Source organism: Xenopus laevis, chromosome 5L (assembly GCF_017654675.1).
Source record: "Xenopus laevis strain J_2021 chromosome 5L, Xenopus_laevis_v10.1, whole genome shotgun sequence".
NCBI classification, from domain to species: Eukaryota; Metazoa; Chordata; class Amphibia; order Anura; family Pipidae; genus Xenopus; species Xenopus laevis.
In genome coordinates this window covers 76,428,765-76,440,548 of record NC_054379.1, presented here as the reverse complement: position 1 = coordinate 76,440,548, position 11,784 = coordinate 76,428,765, and the positions used below count along the sequence as shown (strand labels likewise).

General features: G+C 36.5%; 1 protein-coding gene across 1 annotated transcript in view; it reads right to left on the bottom strand.

The window, feature by feature from the left end:
- Positions 1-11,784, bottom strand: part of LOC108716798 (mannosyl-oligosaccharide 1,2-alpha-mannosidase IA) — a 153,364-nt gene that overhangs the window by 117,297 nt on the left and 24,283 nt on the right. The gene's annotated exons all lie outside the window — the stretch shown is intronic.

Genomic DNA, 11,784 nt, shown 5'->3' with positions numbered 1-11,784 from the left:
TGGTAACCCACAGCAACCAGTCAGATTTTTTTTATTGAAACCGCTGAAAAGTAAATGCTAGCTGCTTTCAAGCAGTTACCCATTGTATCTTCAGGTGTCAAACATTCTGTAACATAATGCAAGATGTGTGTGTTTCTTCCAGTAGAGATCAAAGAGAAATACTGGAATGCTGGAAACAAAAGAAGCCAATGTATAGTATTCTATACGAACAGCTACCGTTTATTACCATTTAAATAGAGCAACTACATTGTTCGGTCTATGGGGCATGTTTACCAACATTGGAGATAAATATCTCCGGAGATCAAACAATTATCAGCAATTAGATTTAAACAGTCACAACTTAGAAAACAAAAGCAAAGATCTGATCGGTTGCTATGGGCAACAGCTCCTTAGATATCAGAAGATATTGATCTTCAATGTTAGCAAACATGCCCCTATGTCTTTTGCGTACCTGTAAGCAAAATTCTACCGTGCTTGTCTAATTCCTGTAGCAGTGAAATAATACCTGTCCCAGTATCAATGCATATACCATCCCTGTGATATATGTGCAACTTGCAGACAATATGCATTTAAATAGTCACATGGGGATTCAAATGACTGCAGCTCCACTAAAGTGACTAGATGGATCAGACCAAAATTTCCACTAATTGCAGCAAGACATGGATTAGCTCATTGAAATACAGATATGGGACCTGTTATCCAAAATGTTCAGGATCTGAGACTTTCTCAACAATGGATCTTTCCATAATTTGGATCTTCATACCTTAAGTCTACTATAAAATCATGTAAACATTAAATAAACCCAACAGACTGGGTTTGCCTCCAATAAGGACTAATTAAATCTTCGTTTGGATCAAGTATATGGTATTGTCTTATTACTACACAGAAAAAAGAAATCTTTTTTGAAAATGTGGATTTTTTGTATAAAATAGAGTCTATGGGAGACAACCTTTCCGTAAACTGGAGCTTTCTGGATAACGGGTTTCCGGAAAACAGATCCCATACCTGTATGATAAACCAACCAAGTCACTTAGTTGCATTAGGCTGTAATATTATAGAGCTGAGAGTCACGATTACTTGGAGAATTGAATAGCAGATCATTTTATAACTTACTGCAAATATATCAGATCGTTAGTAACTTTATTTTGTGTTTAATCAACAATACGAATGTGGTGAAAAAGAGAAGGCCAAAGTGAGCACAATGTGAACAACTGCTTTATCATATGAACATTTTGTTTTCATCTAATGCACGCAGTATTTATAAACACGCTGAGGTATCTTTGTGCTCAAGAAAACCTTGCTCAGGTGTGTGCCATGTTTAGAATCCATTGTTCAGTATTCCTTTCAGCATCATATTTTACATATTTCTGTTATTTTCCACCCAGCATTACATAATTCACATACATTCATTACGGTACATTAAAAGTAATGCACAGAAATGTGTTACAGGCAAAACAGCAAACTGTGGATGTTTTGTTAAAACATTTTTGATCAGTATAAAATGTTATTGTAAGCCTTCCAAGAGTTACATTACATTTGCTACAATGTAACACAATTTCATAGGAAACTAGAAGGACTTTCCCATGCAGTCCATCCTTTGCTTGCGTACATTTTACTTGCCATTATTCTCTTCCTTTTTATGTCTTTTGACTTGCAAAACCGGTACACGTCTGTGTCATCTGATATTAGCGCTTGTGATAGCAACCTTACCATGAAAGCAACAAACAGGTTTTGCTAGGTATAGATTACCTTGTCACAGAAGGCAGGAAACTAGAACAACAACATTTAAATGTATCATCTACCGACTAATTCAGAAATAACACATATATATATATATATATATATATATATATATATATATATATATATATATATATATATATATATATATATATATATATAGTAGAAGAATTGAAGATCGCACTCACAGGTCTTTCTCTACTTTTGAGAAAGGCTGTCGTATCAGCCGAAACGTCAGCGACTATTCACCGAATAAATTGATTTGTTTACACATAAGACCTGTGAGTGCGATCTTCAATTCTTCTACTACATCCATTTCCTACAAGGACTGCACCCAGGCACGGTTCGTGACTTTATCGTGAGTGCTGGCTTCTTTTCCTCACTATATATATATATATATATATATATATATATATATATATATATATATATATATATATAAAAAATTGTAGAAAGGACCAGCACTCCGTGTTCCAAAAAAATTCAGTGCTTTATTCAAAACTCACAGTGTCTACTGTGAGTTTTGAATAAAGCACTGAATTTTTTTGGAACACGGAGTGCTGGTCCTTTCTACAATTTTTTATATATTCACATTTGACCTAGCACCCGGAGATAAAAAATACATGTGAAGGAGTGCGGGTATCTTCTATATTTTTGTTATATATATATATATATAGATATATATCCACCATTACGGTCCGCACTCGTCGTTAAAAATCTAGACTCGGGTGCTGTGTATAGATCGTGAAATCCAGACGTCCAGTGGTTACACGCACACCGATGTTAATATAAACATTAATTTATTAGAAAATTATTAAATATGCATTGCATCAATGTTTCGGTTCGGAGTTTAGAACCTTTCTCAAGATGCCTTTCCCTCTGAATGGCTATGTTTCAGTTACAACATAGCCATTCAGATATATGCCGATATATGACTCCAGGTAAAAGTTTTGTTCATCCCCGGACGGGACGGTGGTACTCGATCCGACATCACATCACGTGTACTACTACACACGTGATTTATTTAATAACTTGCCCTTGTGGATTGTCATATGTCGGCAAGACAGACATGGCACTGAGACTTCGTATGGATGGCCACAGGTCGGCCATCAACACGGCGTTCAGGGACAATAAGACTTCTAAGCCTGTAGCTAAACATTATCTTGAGATGGGGCACGGTTTGCCCACTTTCAAATATATGGGGATCGATCATGTCCCTATGCCACGTTGGGGAGGTGGCTGCTCACGGATGTTGCTGCAGCGTGAATGCTTTTGGATTAAAACCCTGGATACATTAGCTCCACGAGGGTTAAATGAATACTGCTCATTTAATTGCTTCCTTGAAAAACGTTAGTCTCTGCAATTTTTTAACATCTTTTTGTCCTCCAAGATAAGATATATGATGTATATTATGTTTTGTGTGAATCACTACTTTGTTTCTTTTTTGATTTTGTATATAATTATATTTAGCACTTTAATTGTTGCCAATTATGCTGCTCCAATTGGGAGCTGCTATGTCAGCATTTGGGCGGGAGTAAGTAAGTTTTAAATTTTGTAACTGAAACATAGTCATTCAGAGGGAAAGGCATCTTGAGAAAGGTTCTAAACTCCGAACCGAAACGTTGATGCAATGCATATTTAATGATTTTCTAATAAATTAATGTTTATATTAACATCGGTGTGCGTGTAACCACTGGACTTATATATATATATATATATATATATATATATATATATATATATATATATATATATATATATATATATATATATATATATACATACACACACACATACACTGTATATACAGGTGTGGGATCAGTTATCCGGAAACCCACTATGCACAAATCTCCAAATTACGGAAAGGCTGTCTCCCATAGACACCATTTTTCCAGATAATACAAATGTTTAAAAATTATTTATTTTTTTCTCTGTAATAATAAAACAGGACCTTGTACTTGATTTCAACTGTGATATGATTAATCCTTACTGGAAGCAAAAACTATTGAGTTTATTCAATTGTTACATGATTTTCTAGTAGACTTAAGGTATGCAGATCCAAATTACAGAAGAATCCCTTATCTATCTAGAAAACCCCAGGTCCCGAGCATTCTGGATAACAAGTCCCATACCTGTAATATCACTTGTTAGTAAGACATGAGAACATGTATATTTGTGCTCTGAACTTAAACTGTGACACTTTGGGGTATCAAAGGGTATCATAGGTCGAGGTGAATTTTCGAATTCTCGTTTTTTTTTTTGTTTACCTCGACTAGGGAATAGTCCACATTCGAATCGAATTTGCATAAAATTCGAAAATTCAAATATCGAAATTTATTGTATACTGTCTCTTTAAAAATTAAAATTTGACCATGTAAAACATGCCAAATTGCTATTTAAGCCTATGGGGGACCTCCTAGAACCCATTTGGAGTCAATTGGTGGACTTTGAATCTAATTCAGTGGAATGCGCTATTCCTTCGATTCGTACAATTCAAATACTGACCTAAATAAACTTCAACTTAATTTCGGTTGGTCTTTTTGAATTCGAATTTCGAAGTTTTTTCAATTCAAAATTCGACCCTTGATAAATATGCCCCTTTGTGTAGAGTACATGGATGTAATTAAAGTATAGTTATAATTCTTAATGCAAATCTATTGGAAGGCCCTTATAAATGTGGGTCATGCTTGTTCAAAGTATATGATTTTGAAAAAAGATTATATACCAACAGTGGTGCTACTGAATTCATTGCCACGGACAAGTGGGAAAAAAAAGTTGCCAAAGAAAAGGGTCAGATTTCTCAAAATGTGAATTTAAAGCTTCATAAATAAAAACTCTACTCTGTTCTATTCATTCCTTTGGGATTTTAATAAATGTATTTATCAATAGGTGAAAATTAGAACTCACCAATTGATAAATACGGTTCTAAAAACCCATAAGAATGAATATAATGTGGGTGAGTTTTTATTTATTAAGCTCTAAACTCACATTTTCATAAAAACAGCCCCTCAGGGGCAGATGTATTAAGGGTCGAATATCGAGGGTTAATTAACCCTCGATATTCGACTGGTGAATCCTTCGACTTCGAATATTGAAGTCGAAGGATTTTGAACAAGAACGATTCGAAGGATTTTAATGCATCGATCGAAGGATTATCCTTCGACCAAAAAAAGATAGCCAAGCCTATGGGGACCTTCCCCATAGGCTAACATTGACTTCGAGAGCTTTTAGGTGGCGAACTAGGGGGTCAAAGTTTTTTCTTAAAGAGACAGTTCCTCAACTATGGAATGGTCGAATAGTCGAACGATTTTTAGTTTGAATCGTTCGATTCAAAGTCGTAGCCGAAGGTCGAAGTAGCCCATTCGATGGTCGAAGTAGCCAAAAAAACACTTCGAAATTCAAAGTATTTTTTCTTCTATTCCTTCACTCGAACTTAGTGAATGGGCCCCTAAGTGTCAGAAAAACTGGTCGGTTCTGTACACAGTGACCAAAATTAAAATATCTGGCCAGAGATATGATGAGTAAGTGGAGTCAATATAGACAGAGACCATGTAGGAAAAGGGAAACAGGTTAGGTAAGTCCTTGAAGATAGGACTGGCTACAACGGATCTTAAAATGAAAGGGTATAAAACAAATAACAGTACCACCTAAGTGTATGGTGTGGGAGGAGCAGAACACTCCGTTTCAGCAAAGACTTATTTTACAGTCAAGTCAAAAGTCCCACACACGGTTGCTGGAAGCAGTTTTGTAAATAAGGGCAAGACACACCTGCACACAGGAAAACATATTTTTCTTTTTGACATTTTATCCCTATTAAGGAATGAAAACCAATCCCCAGGTAATAACCATCTGTCATAGGTAAATGTGTTTGCCATTCAAGAAGCAGGCAAGGAAGGTCATTTAGACATGCCAAGTGGACAACGGCAGTTAAAGGTACTAACATCAAAAAGTAAGTGTTTTAAAGTAATAAAAATATAATGCAGTGTCGCCCTGCACTGGTAAAACTGCTGTGTTTGTTTCAGAAACACTACTCTTGTTTATATAAATCAGTGATCCCCAACTAGTAGCTTGTGTGCAACATGTTGCTCTCCAACCCCTTGGATGTTGCTCTCAGTGTCATCAAAGTAGGTGCTTATTTTTGAATTCCAGGCTTGGAAGCAAGTTTCAGTTGCACAAAAACTAAGAATAGTGCCAAGTAGAGCCTTTTGCCAGTCCACACAGGGGCTACCAAATAGGCAATCACAGCCCTTATTTGGCAACCCATAGGACTTTTCCATGCTTGTGTTGCTCCCAAACTATTTTTAAATTTGAATGTGGCTCACGGGTTAAAAAAGGTTGGGGACCCCTGATATAAATATATGCTGTGTAGCAATGGGGCAGCCATTCAAAGGAGAAAAGGCCCAGGTGACACAGCACATAGTATCATATTAACATAGTAAGTTAGGTTGAAAAAAAACACACATCCATCAAGTTCAACCTTTTAACTTTTTTTAACCTGCTAAACTGCTAGTTGATAGCAGATAAGCTCTGTTATCTGTTATCCACTATTTAACCTGTGCCATATTGCTTTTTTTCAATTTCAATTGCTGATTTTCAATTTTTCTGCTGTGTAACCTCTGCCTTTCCTCCTTTTCAAAGCAGCTTGTTTGTATGAACTATAGTAGTGTTTCTGAAGCGAACAGATCAGTTTTACCAGTGCAGAACAACAGTACATTATATTTTCATTACTTTAAAACACTTTAATTTTTTGGTTACTGTTCCTTTAAAATGCTGTAAGTAGAGCAAGTCTGTTTCCAAAACCTTGTTATGACTTCATCTGTATTATGATACACAATCTTTTAGACTGCAAGATCTGATGTACAGGGCCTTCTTTACAAATTGTTTTGCATGTAGATGTTAATACCCCGCTGCAATACAGCACTGCAGAATATGTTGGAATAATAATACCAACAAAGATCCCTTTCTGTGGTTGGCTTTATTATTAAGCAGTGACCCATTTTTAACCAGACTATTAAACGTAAAGCAGAAGGGAAAAGGTCACAGGCCACAAGGGTTTAGAGGAATTTAACTAAGCACTTGCATGATTAGAAGTGGCATAGGAACTTTGCATAGCTGCTGGGGAATGGCTAGTGTCACCAATAGCAGGACACAAAAGCATAAGTAAGGTTTGATCTGGCACCCGCAGCATCTTTTTTTCAGAAGACAGGACAAGCAAGTGGTTCCAGTGCCTGAGTGTCACAAGACATAGAAGGGTTATCTGATAAAAGTCAAAAAGTCTGCTTTTTAGGCAGAGACACACTGGAAGATTCGGGGAGATTTAGTCGCCCAGCGACAAACCGCTTCTTCTTCGGGCGATTAATCTCCCTGAACTGCCTCCCGCTGGCTAGAATCTACGGCGGCCGAAGTTTCCTCGTGAGGCAACTTCGGAAAATGATTTGCTCTGAGTGCCATCCCACCTGGCAATTTAGATTGTAGCCAGCAGGGAGGCAGTTCGGGAAATTAGTTAGAAGCAGTTTGTTGCTGGGCGACTCATCTGCCCCAGTACCTTTGTGTGCTCCTGCCCTAACTATATCACTGTTAAAGAAAACAACAATATCCTTAACATTTTGGCATGCAAAATTGTTTATTTATTTTAACTGCTTAACAAAAAAATGTTTGCTCTCATCCAGGTATGTCTGAGTTAGAATTCTTCTATTTTTATTTGGCAACGTCTCTTTAATGCATCTACTTTGCGGCATATTTAGTCACTGCTAAGGACAAGGTCAACAATACAAACATAAAACAGTTTAGAACAGAGCATGAGCAATGACAAAGCAAATTGTGACATTTCGAGAATCCTGAAAGTGACATTTATAGTGTGATGCTGTCTGGCCACTGACTGAAAAGTTATTTGTTGCACTTACATATATAATATTATGAATATTGTAGACTGATGCAGGCTCACAATTTAATAATACATTTTTTTCTTCCAGAAATAGATTCAAATAAAGTAAGGAAAGATGTGGATCTAACGAACATAATCAACGTTTATTTATCTTCAGATAACTGCATTGTTCTTATGGACGCTTAAGCATGTTGATTAGCTTTCTCTTACATAAAACTCATCTAAGGCTATGGGCCTCTGTGAATTTTTTTTATAACTGTACCCATGTTTGTGTTTGCCTTGTAAAGCACTGTGTACATTTGAGGCACTATATAAATAAGTACAAACATGTTTGAAACACATGATAATCTTAATGATGTACCCCCAATATAAGTCACACTAGAAAGAATTTTGACATTTAAAAAAAAATAAATAAAAAAAAAGAGATTCCATTGGTTCTATGAAATTCCCAATTGGCAGTTAAAGTGATTGCTCCCTCAAAAATAGGACACTTTTAAAAGGAGAAAAATCTAATTTAATTTTGCCTCAAAGGCTTGTTTAAATATATGCATTCCCTTGACTACGATAACCTAATTAGGATAGAACATTATAGAAAATAGTTGCTTTCATCTTAAGAGTGAAATTTTCCTTGCTTAAAAATAAATATTTGGTAGAATGCTCTAAATTAATGACACAATTACAAAATACCATTTTTGTGACATTTTGAAATTACATATCCATATGTTAACCTTTCTTACATAAAGTTTAACTATTCACAATGGCTTTAGTGTTTAAAAAAAATTTCAGCTTCCTATATAGGTTACCTGAGTTTTGCTAAATTGTACCTACATGGTTTGCAAACTATCCAATGCACACACCACTGTATCTCCAGCTTATTATACATATGACAAAGGATAATCTTTTATAAACAAATTGTATGAGAATATGAATAATGCCTACCACTGTCACTATACATACTTGTAAACTGCTCAAGTGGTTTATTACTGTTATGCATGCATTTAAAATAGCCTCCATCGCAGAATGGATCACTGTAGGGAATCATACACACATTTTTATGCATTTGAGATGCAGGTTTAAACCTAAATGCATCACAGATCAGATTTTAGAAGACAATGCACACTCACAAGTAGACAAGTGTCTACACCTAAGCCAGCACAGTACTTCTGGGTGCGAACAAAGGAGAGAGAGAGTAGTTGCCAGCTGATTGGTCGATTCTCAGCCTTTTTAGTCACATTTAAGACTGGGAACATTTTCCCCAGTAAAATATCCTATAGCAACCAACCAGAAATTAGCTTTGGTTAGTCTTCTATATCATAATAGACGTTTCTGAATGTTTGATTTGGGTTACTTCATATTTTTCCCAGCATGTGCGTTAAACCTTAGAACAAAAAAAAGGAACACAATGATGATGTACAGAAGCTTTGTGTTATTGTTATTTTGCATATGAATAATGCAATAAAAAGGATTTTTAAAATTATATTTCCACCCTTTCATGTATACCAGGTAATGGTTGAGGTGTTGGTCAACAAAGTAGCTTTAGCCTGAGTGAGCATACTCTCTGAACAAAAGTTCTCTGTTGTGGCTCCCCAGTGCTCAGCTTTCTAGGGGGTTTAGGGGGGGTCCACGTAACTAGTGCAGAGAGCATAGTTGTGCTCTCTGCACTAGACCAGTCTAATTTCCGGTTTGATAACTGGAAATTTGTTTCTTAAAGGAGAATTCAACCACCCACGGTGATAAGTTCCCACTGGCCACCTTCCGCTGGCCCCCTCCCTGCTTCTCCCCTGCTAAGTGTTACCCCAAAATTGTGTCCCCTGTAGGATTACTGACCACACATGCAGAGTGAGTGCAGCAGAGCTCACAGGCACCAAATTGCATCGCTACGGTTATCTTCGGGTCTTCTTCTGACGCTTTGCCAATTTCCATCACTCCCAGTGCATGTGCAGTTTTCCTGAACCGGAAGATTTTTCCAACTGCGCATGTGCCAGTTCAGTGCTCACTTTGCAAGGATTACCGAAGCACCAAAGATGAGCTCCGCTGCGCTCACTCTGCATGTACTGTCAGTAATCCTACAGGGGACACAATTCTGGGGTAACACTTAGCAAGGGGAGGCCGGGAGGGGTGCCAGCAGAGTGGGGCAAGTGGGGACTTATCACCGTGGGGGGTTTAGTTCTCCTCTTAGGTTACCAGGAGTGTCTTTTTGCCATCCATGGTAACTTGTGGGGCACTGCTGCCTGAAGTGAGCTCATTGGGGCAGTGCCCCTGAATTACAGTTTGTTCAAGTCAACTGTCTCAACAATCAGAACAGCATAAAGTGATCATTAGAATTGCAGAATTATCAGTCTAAACTAAGAGTTAAGATAAAAGATCAGCGATACAGATGTAGCCAGGATAATTTAGGCAATATGGCTGAATTCAGTCAAAATACCCAACCAAACCTGGGCATGTATGGTCAGCTTTAGGGCCAGATTTAGGTGGAATTCATATTTATTCTCATTGACTCTTCTGGAAGAACAGTTTGTTGCTTATTTAGGTAGAAAGTTGGACTGAAAAACTATTTGCTGCCTTAGATATTGCTAAAACTACAGCTAAAAAGCAGTATTCTGATATATCTGTAACTACGTTACCCTAGCAACCATGCTGTGGTTTGAATAAAAAACTGGAAGATGAATAAATAAAACCACAGTACGTGTGTTTCTCATCTTAATTTAATAATTTCCAACAGATTTTCACTTTCCTAAGAATGGAAATTTATTGAAAACATGATGAAATTGTAATTTACACTTGTTTTTGGTTCCTGGTGCAAATTTACTTAATTTCAGGCTTAATAAGAATCACAAAATTCCCTGGAAATTCTGTTATAAACATATATCTAATTTGTAGTTCATTTCTGCTTTTATATAAAGTTTCAGTAAAATGTGTGGGTGTATTGTTCTCTCTTACTGAATCATATCTGCATTTGCTAACATTCATATAGGTGCCATTTCAAGACAAAATAATATATCGCTAGCCTCCACATTTGCAAATATATCAGAGACATATTGTAGGTTCATAGTTTTAGCATTCCAAATATTCATAAAAACAATTAATCCTAACAGAACTGCTCTGGAAACTTCAGAAGTCAACAGGTAAAGAATGAGCAAGTCTCCAGTAAATTCAAAATGAGAATTAGTTTAATGTGCTAAATTCATCATTAAACCTACTAAGTTGTAAATTACTTTATTCAGACTGGTGTGGTTTAGTATTTACAATTTGTCTCTAAAAATGGGACATCTAGATAATTTTCTACTTATTAAAGGGGAAGATATTAAAGGTTCAAAGTAATGTGCTGGTATTACAATGACTGCTGGGTAGGTAAAAATTATACAACATCATAAAATACAAAATCACCTTATACATCACGTTTGGACAATAACTCTCATCAATGTATATCTTCTGAATTAATATGTAACCAACAGATAATTCATATCAGCAGTGATCTATTTAAGAATCCTGTAAGATCAGGCATATAGATATCAGTAAAAATTGACCTTTTATAGCTCTTACTTCAATCCACCTCAAGGAAAAGTCGAAAACTAAAATAACAGTAGTAAAACAGCACAACAGATAATAGAATATGTTGTTGCACCCTATTTAATTTCTTGACAGACAATATTTCAAAATATTGGCCATCTATACTGAAAAGGAAACTGCAGTTCTTTTGAAACAGCTATTCCCTTTAAAACATGGAAGTGTAGTCAGTGGAGTTTCAAGCCAGCTGAATGCTAATATATTTGCCAATACATCAAGTGTTTTTCTCCCATTTGACTCATGCAACTGTGATGCAATCAAATGATCAACCAAAGATATGTCCAATAGGAAAGCAGGTAGGAAGAGTTAAAAATTGACTTAAATGGGGGGGACAAGACAAGGTTGCCCACTTTCCCCTCTGCTGTTCGCCCTTTCTCTGGAGCCTCTGGCCGCCGCCATAAGAAACAACCCTCATATCAATGGAATTCGGGTAGGTGAGACAAACCACAAGATTGGACTATATGCTGACGACATTCTACTGACTCTGAGCTCACCTCAGACCTCACTACCAAACCTTAATGAGCTGCTGGACCAATTCAGCCTTATATCAGGGTTCAAGATCAACAACTCTAAATCACAGGCTTTGTCAATCA